The sequence below is a fragment of the Melanotaenia boesemani genome, chromosome 22 (assembly GCF_017639745.1).
Source record: "Melanotaenia boesemani isolate fMelBoe1 chromosome 22, fMelBoe1.pri, whole genome shotgun sequence".
NCBI classification, from domain to species: Eukaryota; Metazoa; Chordata; class Actinopteri; order Atheriniformes; family Melanotaeniidae; genus Melanotaenia; species Melanotaenia boesemani.
Window position 1 is genome coordinate 2,925,926 of NC_055703.1, and position 11,081 is coordinate 2,937,006.

Genomic DNA, 11,081 nt, shown 5'->3' on the forward strand with positions numbered 1-11,081 from the left:
TTTACTAGTAACTGATGATCCACATTTCTATCCCTACCATCTCGTTCTATCCTTCCTTCTGCTGGGATGAAATGAAGACAGATAGCTGCTTGAAGTTTTATTTAAGGAAATAGTTTATTTCTTTATGACTGTTGCTGGATCTGTTGATAAATGACACATTTCTGTTTCTAATCAGGTTCATTTAAAATAAAACTTTGCTCTGAATAATCAGCCGTGTGTTTTATCACCGTTAGAAAAAAATAGTTTAACAAGATGAACAATTTATCTAAAACGGAATTATAATATATTCTGTATTTGTACTGAAGTGATGAATGATAGAACATGTACGTAGAGAGTGATGCTCTGATCCTCTGACATGAATCTGATCTGTACATGATGAATACATTCTGTAAGGAATAGACATTTAAAGACGCTCGATCCAGACCAGATCTCCTTTAGGTTCACACTCAGTCCACTTCCTCCTACTGGATCCAGACCAGATCAGCTTCAGGATCAGAACCGGTCCACCTCCTCCTACTGGATCCAGACCAGATCAGCTTCAGGATCAGAACCGGTCCACCTCCTCCTACTGGATCCAGACCAGATCAGCTTCAGGATCAGAGCCGGTCCACCTCCTCCTACTGGATCCAGACCAGATCAGCTTCAGGATCAGAACCGGTCCACCTCCTCCTACTGGATCCAGACCAGATCAGCTTCAGGTTCAGAACCGGTCCACCTCCTCCTACTGGATCCAGACCAGATCAGCTTCAGGATCAGAACCGGTCCACCTCCTCCTACTGCATCCAGACCAGATCAGCTTCAGGATCAGAACCGGTCCACCTCCTCCTACTGGATCCAGACCAGATCAGCTTCAGGATCAGACCCGGTCCACCTCCTCCTACTGGATCCAGACCAGATCAGCTTCAGGATCAGAACCGGTCCACCTCCTCCTACTGGATCCAGACCAGATCAGCTTCAGGATCAGAACCGGTCCACCTCCTCCTACTGGATCCAGACCAGATCAGCTTCAGGATCAGAACCGGTCCACCTCCTCCTACTGGATCCAGACCAGATCAGCTTCAGGATCAGAACCGGTCCACCTCCTCCTACTGGATCCAGACCAGATCAGCTTCAGGATCAGAACCAGTCCACCTCCTCCTACTGGATCCAGACCAGATCAGCCTTAGGATCAGACCGGGTCCGCCTCCTCCTACTGGATCCAGACCAGATCAGCTTCAGGATCAGAACCAGTCCACCTCCTCCTACTGGATCCAGACCAGATCAGCTTCAGGATCAGACCCGATCCACCTCCTCCTACTGGATCCAGACCAGATCAGCTTCAGGATCAGACCCGGTCCACCTCCTCCTACTGGATCCAGACCAGATCAGCTTCAGGATCAGACCCGGTCCACCTCCTCCTACTGGATCCAGACCAGATCAGCTTCAGGATCAGACCCTGTCCACCTCCTCCTACTGGATCCAGACCAGATCAGCCTTAGGATCAGACCGGGTCCACCTCCTCCTTCTGGATCCAGACCAGATCAGCTTCAGGATCAGACCCGGTCCACCTCCTCCTACTGGATCCAGACCAGATCAGCTTCAGGATCAGACCCGGTCCACCTCCTCCTACTGGATCCAGACCAGATCAGCTTCAGGATCAGAACCGGTCCACCTCCTCCTACTGGATCCAGACCAGATCAGCTTCAGGATCAGACCCGGTCCACCTCCTCCTACTGGATCCAGACCAGATCAGCTTCAGGATCAGACCCGGTCCACCTCCTCCTACTGGATCCAGACCAGATCAGCTTCAGGATCAGAACCGGTCCACCTCCTCCTACTGGATCCAGACCAGATCAGCTTCAGGATCAGACCCGGTCCACCTCCTCCTTCTGGATCCAGACCAGATCAGCTTCAGGATCAGACCCGGTCCACCTCCTCCTACTGGATCCAGACCAGATCAGCTTCAGGATCAGACCCGGTCCACCTCCTCCTACTGGATCCAGACCAGATCAGCTTCAGGATCAGAACCGGTCCACCTCCTCCTACTGCATCCAGACCAGATCAGCTTCAGGATCAGAACCGGTCCACCTCCTCCTACTGGATCCAGACCAGATCAGCTTCAGGATCAGAACCGGTCCACCTCCTCCTACTGGATCCAGACCAGATCAGCTTCAGGATCAGACCCGGTCCACCTCCTCCTTCTGGATCCAGACCAGATCAGCTTCAGGATCAGACCCGGTCCACCTCCTCCTACTGGATCCAGACCAGATCAGCTTCAGGATCAGACCCGGTCCACCTCCTCCTACTGGATCCAGACCAGATCAGCTTCAGGATCAGAACCGGTCCACCTCCTCCTACTGCATCCAGACCAGATCAGCTTCAGGATCAGACCCGGTCCACCTCCTCCTACTGGATCCAGACCAGATCAGCTTCAGGATCAGAACCGGTCCACCTCCTCCTTCTGGATCCAGACCAGATCAGCTTCAGGATCAGACCCGGTCCACCTCCTCCTACTGGATCCAGACCAGATCAGCTTCAGGATCAGACCCGGTCCACCTCCTCCTTCTGGATCCAGACCAGATCAGCTTCAGGATCAGACCCGGTCCACCTCCTCCTACTGGATCCAGACCAGATCAGCTTCAGGATCAGACCCGGTCCACCTCCTCCTACTGGATCCAGACCAGATCAGCTTCAGGATCAGAACCGGTCCACCTCCTCCTACTGCATCCAGACCAGATCAGCTTCAGGATCAGACCCGGTCCACCTCCTCCTACTGGATCCAGACCAGATCAGCTTCAGGATCAGAACCGGTCCACCTCCTCCTTCTGGATCCAGACCAGATCAGCTTCAGGATCAGACCCGGTCCACCTCCTCCTACTGGATCCAGACCAGATCAGCTTCAGGATCAGACCCGGTCCACCTCCTCCTTCTGGATCCAGACCAGATCAGCTTCAGGATCAGACCCGGTCCACCTCCTCCTACTGGATCCAGACCAGGGGCCTTAGTTATAAAACTGTGCACTGTGGGCTGTCATCACAGTGTCAGAAGAGAAGACACGCCAGAGTAGTTGGAACGCAGGGCTGGAAATCTGTCGAGAGATCGAAGTTCGATACCCCGAGCGATGAACCATTTTGTAGAAAAGCGTCTGCTAGATGACAGTACCGATACCTGTAATTTAGTCATTTATTTTAATATATAAAATAAATATGTACAGATACATCTGAGATTGGTGGCAGTTTATTTAGTGTTAAATAATATTTCTTTAGTTGCTGGGTGCTCCAGCTGGGTGGGTGGTGCTCCAGCTGGGTGGGTGGTGCTCCAGCTGGATGAGCGGTGCTCCAGCTGGGTGGGTGGTACAGAGAGACACAATCACCGCTATTAACCAGGTGGACAAGGTGAGAAATAAAGACCGTCTGGACAGAAATTAGGACAACAATAAAAAGAGTTGTGTAAGAATAAATAAATAAAAGGAAATCCTCCTCTTGTGTGTTTCGTAAGCATTGCATCACTTCTAGACCTCCAGCCTCCAGTCTGGTCCCGCTCTGCTGGGCCTTAGAATGAATGACCAATGGCCACTTTTTTACTGACTGCATGCTGGCAGCAGACTGTCACCTTTTTAGCTGGATGGATTTTATAACATGACAGAACATGTTTTAGTGGTTGAGGTTCTTATTAACATCATATCCCTTGTACCCCCCGTTTTTTTTCATCACTCATCCTTACTGCCCATATCTGCACATTTGACTCCTTTCAGAACTCCCCCAATACCATTCTGAGAAAAGAAAAGACACCTATAACACCTACAGACTATTTCGTGGCACATTTCTTCATACGTTTCTTTGTGAGCATCGAGGTGCATGTGGTAGTGGAATCAGGGGGGCTTGACATTATTGTTGTCAATGAAGAGGGGCCTTGCAGAAAAAGTTTGGGAACCACTGCAGTAACATAAGCTTTATGATACTGCAGTAGTGCTGCAGCTTGCTTTAGCTCCGGTGGCTTGGTTATTGCTGATTATAGCTTTACTAGAAGTGTCTGGCTTCGGTATGATGACTCATTAGTTCAGGGAGATATATGTACACACACTTGGGGTCTATCAGCAGAAAAGATGCAGTATAAAGGTAATTTCATAGGATGCAGAAAGGAGGACCGAATAAACATGTCTACATCCTCCACTAGCATCCTTTAGGCATGTTTTTAACACAGTTTACTAGTAAGAAACCTGAAAGTGTTGATGGAAACAGTAGCCAGATTCCCCCAAAATAAGGAACAAAGCTGCAGTGACATTTATAAGCTGCATATGTAGCTGATGCTAGTTCTGACACTAATGCTTATGCTTATACCATGAATGTTTTCTGTCCTTAGGAAATAGTTTGGTCTGTTTGAATGCACTTTCTCCTTGCTCAGGATGGCCTAGCAGCCAGGTTAACCATGTAGACATTTTTGAGGAAAGTTCTCCTGAAAGCCAAAAGCAGCCTGCCAGAAGGTCCAATTTGGCCCACGGGCTGAATTTGGCAAATGTGAAAATTACATAAAAGACATTTACTACAGATTTTTAATTAAAGTAGTTGCAACTACTAATTTATCGACTGGAGGTTATATCTAAATTAAAATCTAAATCTAAATAATCTAAAACATTCACAAGGAAGGGGATGGCTTTTTATATATTCATTTATTGTATATCTTTCTTACTTAATTGATCTAACTTAAGTTTGTAATAGAAGAGTCTGTTTAGATAGTCAAGGTAACTGGAAATGTTACTTTAACCATAATGTGAAAGACATTTTGTAGTTCCAGGTGTCTGTGATATTTTGTGCCTTTGTCGATCCATGTGATTTTATAAATTGTAATGCACATGAAAATGTTCCACTGAGGTGAAATATTGCTAAAAATTACACGTTTTCTAAAAAAAAAATCCTTTTATAGTATGTTTTGTTAAAGGATAAAACAAACAACGTTTTTTATTATCTATAGGTTATTATGCTACTGTTTTACTGGCTCACTTGAGCTAAAAATGCACTGATTGTGGCCCCCAAACTAAAATGTGTTTGCCACACCTTGTACTGACTAAGTCCTAAATGAAGTCTAGTACGTGTTGCTAACTGGAAGGATTACTAGCTTGACGTGCGCCCGATGCGCTCCAAACAATAAAAGAATTCCGTGAGTGAGTAATTATTTACATTTATTCGCCTTCTGTACAACAGGTAGAAGCTCAATGCATAATAAATAACAAACCGACATTCTCAACATCTTAATAGACACTAACACTGGCATAAATACAGCGCGCTAGCCTATGCGCATCTCAGGTGCAGACACAGGCGCATGTCAGGCGCATACACAGGCGCATCTCAGGTGCAGACACAGGCGCATCTCAGGTGCATACACAGGCGCAGTCGAAAACTGTTTGCTTCTCCATTCAGCAACAGCCTGTGCTCGTATTTTCCTCGCTTAAGAAGCCTACCCGGACTCAAGATCTGCTGAGCCCCAACGTACATACCGCCCCCTAGTGGCATGGAGGCAAAGTACATAACATGACTTAAATATGGCTCATACACACCTGCTGTAAGAGCAATTTCAATTTCAAACGTTGTCAGACACTGTCCACATATTCCCAATGCAATGCCTTATGTTAGCATGGTTGTTAGCCACAAGAAGGAAGTGCAGAGTTCAGAGTTCACTTCTTGGTTCCTCACTCAGACAGAAAAGGCGATGGTAGAGGAGATCATGACTCACTCAATTTTTATCTGTCCCTGCGCCCAGGTGAGGTAACATCACAACAGTTTGTAGCTCTGGACCCATTTACACGGCTTCTCTATCAAAGTTCCACCATTTCTGTTGTCTACGTTCTTTCGCATGCTGCAAGTGAGCTATAGACGAATACAAATAAATATCAGCTCTGGTTGCTGCTGCAAAAAGAGGGACACGGAAAGAAATCTGTGACTTCTGGGTGATGGGGAGGGATAAGAGAGCAGGATGTAGTAAACCTGGGGGCCTCGGATTAGAGCCTGGAGGATGGCATTATTACCACTATAGTGAAACAACAAAGCATGACTTTTTAGAATATTGTCTGATTAAAATCACACAATGAGGCAGCACTATGCTTGATTTGAAAAAAAAAAAATTAAAGGCAAAGCTGGAGTAATAAATAATCACATTTTCCTTTTATTTCTCCAGGACAGCTTCCACGACCTGTTTAAAAGTTGTATAAATTCTGAGTTTCTCTTCTGTTTGCCGAGTTTACACAGCCATAACTGGCTGTTGCTCCACTACATTGTCCAGCTTGACCTTCAGTTTCATTCCAGCAGCTCCAAATTAGTCCCCTCCAGACAGATTTATAGAGGTAACCTTGAATGCTGGGCTGTTGTTTGTGGAGCTGAGCCCATTTTGTTTAAGAGGGAGATGATTACAGTTAGTCTGGTCTTCCTTCTGTGGTAGACTTCTCTTATCCAAAAACATATCATCATGACTTACTGGGCTCTCATTTATAACTAAATATGACAGTGAATTATGAATTGACATAGAAAAAGGACCCAATGTAGAAAAAATAGGACCACACAACCAACTAACTTCATTTTGTATGACTTACTGGCTTCATTTTAATAAATGAATCCAATGAACACTTTTAGTATCTTTAAGTATTTTCGTTCAGGTAGGATTATTTTAAAACCACAGTTTGAGGTTTACCTAAACAAAATGAGTGCAAAGTGTTACAGTAATTTTATTTATTGGTCGTATTCTTGAGGTTTGTACAACCAACAAACATAATTATCCCTTGTGATGAATTTCAATCAGGCCTCCAACCTCATCACAGTACTGAAAAAGTACTGTTCAAAGTGTTTTGGTCATGTCCTGGTTTTGCTGGATCTCAGTGCTGCATTTAAAACTGTAGATTACAGAATCCTGTTGCACAAGCTGGAAAACTAGGTTGGACTTTCTGGAGCGGTTCTTAACTGCTTCAGTTCAGGTCTTATTTAGAAAAACTGAGTTATTTTGTCACGATTAGCAGCAATGAATCTGAGCGAGCTGCTTTGACTTGTGGAGTCCCCCAGGGTCAGTTCTTGGACCTCTTCTATTCAACTTTTATATTCTTCCTTTGTTGAAATATAGCAGAACTTTAATTATCACAGTTATGCAGATGATACACACCTTTATGTGTCTTCAGACCAGTAGACTTGCTGTCAGTAAGAGCAAATTAGCAACGGGATGAGAGAATTTCTTCAATTAAATGAAGACAAAACTGAGTTCCTTCTGTTTGATTGCAATGAAAAATAGTCCATGCTTTTGTTACTTCCAGATTGCACTACTGCAATTCCTTATTATTGTTCTGTGCCAAATATGCCCTGAAAAGTCTCCCGCTAATCCAAAACGCTGCAGTGAGGGCTCTGATGAGAACTAGTAGGAGAGATCATATTGTTGAAGTTTTAGCTTCTCTTCATCGGCTCCCTGTTAAATTCAGGATAAAATTAAAAATTTCTCTCCTCACATATAAAGCTCTCCATGACCAAGCTCTATTGTATAATAAAGTTCTCATAGTTGCATATATTCCCAACTCAACACTTTGTTTTTAGGATGCAGGTTTAAATGTGGTTCCTAGTCTCTAAGAGTCGAATGGTAGGTAGAGCTTTTGGCTATCAGGCCCCTCTCTTATGGAACCAGTTCCTAGTTTGTGTTCTAGAGGCAGACACCTTCTCCATATTTAAGCTCAGGCGTAAAACCTTCATTTCTGATAAATCTTATTGTTAGGATTGGTTAGCCATCCCTTAGTTACGCTGCCATAGGCTTCTGAGGGACATTCCATGATGCACTGAGCACTTCCTTTTCTACTCTCTGCTCCGTATTTTCCATTAACTTATGAAAGTATTGTCATCATTTACATATTTCTCATCTCTCAGCAGATCTCCTTGGCTGAAAGGTGCAGTGCCTATTGGTCTGTCTTTGCTGTCCTCTCCACCCCAACCAGATGAGGCAGATGTTTCCCTTCCTACTGTTGCTTGTGCATTCTAAGGATGGGGGATAGAATAAAAGATTTGATGCAATCTGTTGGTTTTCCATAATTAGGCTGTTACTTATTATGAATTGGCTTGTATGATTGGATCAAAATGAATTGGGCCAAATTGATTAGTCCATACCCAGCACAATGACAACATTGTTGTCATCTCTATACCAATGAAGCTGAAATGAAAATTGAATTGAAAGAGAAGAATAGTAACACACTAAGACTCACAGGCCGAGTTCCTAACCTCAGTACCGATGTTTTACCAACTCACAAACATCAACAGAATTGAAAAGTTTTGTCTAATAAAAAGTCCAGGAGAAACTCATCTTTGCATTCATCTCCACAGGATTTCCCAATAAGACAATTAAACACCAGAGTCAGTCCATGAAATTGGTACAATTAAAGTCCCTCTGACATTTTTGGCTGTATTTGATCCATATTCAAACATCTTTTTATATATATTGAAGTGTCTCCTGTAATACAGTGTAAAACACATTGATTATATTTTTTCTTTTGATGAAAAATTATATTAGTTTTTCAGTTGACGTCACCTATTTCATCACATACCTCGTGGCCTTCAATTAGAGTGTACTTGGAATATAATGACAGAGAAACTACACAGAAGTCCACACATTTTGATATTAACATAAACATCTGTTTTTTTTTTGTTGTTGTTGTTTTGTTGTTGTTGTTTTGTGCTAGTGATGATTATTTTTTCAAAATGCATAAATTCATTAAAATAACATTATTTAGTACAGTACCTAATTAACCCCTCAAACATGTTAAACATGTTAATCATTCCCCCATAAAAACAATGAGCAGAATTCAACAACGAGGGGCTGAGAGCTTCTCTTACTAGATGTTGGTCATCTATCTTGTGATATTGTGGGCAGACTCGTGATTCAACACTGTTACATGGAAAAAAGATACAAAACCGTAATTTATTCAAAAGGTTTTTATCTGTTTTAGGAGATAATAATTCTAAATCCGAGCTTGCCATGTGCTCGCTCTCTCTGGGTTTTCCAAACAATCACAGAACAGGTTTTAAAACCCTCCTTCCTGTTTACAGATCTCAGAATGTTTTAGGCCCAGAATCCATCAGTGACATGTTGAGAGAAAATAAACTAGCAGGGCCCTCAGAGCCAAAGACTCAGGTCAGCTAGTCCAGGCCAGAATCCAGACTAAACTTGGAGATTTATTCATTTTAATTATTTCCCTTTTTGTTTCTCTCTATATCTTATTTTGTCCTAAAGTAAAGCACATTTAGTTGCTTTTATGTATGAAGTGTGCTTTATAAATAAACTTGCCTTATGCAGGAGCGATACAGCGTACCCAGTTTATGTAGCAGCACAGACTTGATCATGCAAAAAAACTATTTCTCACTTACAAGTAACCTTTCATCAGCACCCAAGTTGGATTTTATTGTGTTAAACTTCATAAGATCTAAACAAAGCATCACTGTCATTTTTGTCATTATTAGTGCAATAGTTGCAACTTTTACTTACCTGTAAAGACTCTAAAAACCACCATGTGGACATTTCAAGGACCAATCAGGTGTCAGCTCTGGTACCCCTGGATCCACCCATAAGTTAAACTGTCACCATAGTAAATCATGCAGTGTAAATGACATCATAGCTCAATGAGCCAATCAGATCATTTCACAGCAATAACATAAATATATACCCTTAATTTTAATATAATGGAATGTTAAAAATAATTATTGCAAAGGTTGGTCTACTTGGCCATTTTGTATGCTGCTCATTCACAGCAAGAAAAACTAGTTATAGTTCATGCATACGGCCAAGGGGCCAAAACCGTCCGGCATCAGGACCCAAACAGGCCCATGGGGTTAATTTAGTGACTTTAAAAATAACACAGATAACATAACATACATTAACTGCATTATTTTTATATAAAAGTAACAACCATTCTTAATTTGTATACATTATTCTGCATTTAATTAATATAAAACATTTCCAAGGCAGGTGGATAACTTGTTCTTTCATATTTTACTTCATAGATCTGGTCGGGATTACTACACAGATATGGAAATGTACACATATGTACATTTTAAATAACTTCTAGATCTGGAAAAGTTCCTTTGATTATGATGTGAAAACCTGATTTTTCAGTTCCAGAATGTGATTAAATGTTGGGTGATTTTGAAGATTCTTTGTGATCTGGAAGGTGTAATCCTCGTGTAAAATATGTAAAATAAATAAACTATTAATAAAATCCATAAAATGAAAATCTAAGTTTTTAAAAATGTCTAAAGTGCTATAAATAAAAATAACTTCATAAATAAAAAGTAATCAAATTTAAAAATGAGAAAATTTATAAAATTATATATTGGAGATATATGAAAAATATACAACAAATACAATATGTAAATAAATAAATAGTGTAAATGACTAAATAAAATATTGATCAAATTGGAATTGTTCCTCATTAAATTTCAGGTTGTAAATTCAGTAAACGTAAACATCTGGATCATGCACATCCATGCACTAAAACAAAGGGAAAAAACAGGAGTTTTTGTTATTCTTTTTCAGACATTATTATGCTATAATTTTACTTGACCAGCTCACCTGACACCTCTTATGCTGCTTCCTGCATCTACATGGCTTATTCACAACTTGACTCACATGATGCCTCCAGGTTGGTCAACGACGACCTGACAGGAACTTGTTCTTGGGACTAAACACTTCTAATATAAACTGAAGAACCTGTTAACATTTTCTTTTCATAGAGACAAATAAGACTCACACTCACCACTGCAGTCAGTTCAGAATCTGTGAGGAATCACTTCTCTTTGATACTGATACCAATAATGAAGCTAAATAATGTTTTCACTGCAATGGAAATCATCAAAAGTTATTATAATGTCTACCTTTTATTACTGATAACGGATTTCTCTGAACGAAAAAGTCTTTTTCTCTATAAATTCATCACAAGGTCATTTAGGATGCATTGAGCTCTGATTATTTTTTCCTGGACAGTGTTTTTCCCGCTGTGAGGAACAAACAACGTGCACGCTGATGTCTCGCGGAGAGAAAAGGTCACATTCTGTGGCAGAGCTGTAATGAGAACGAAGTGGTCAGACAGCTGC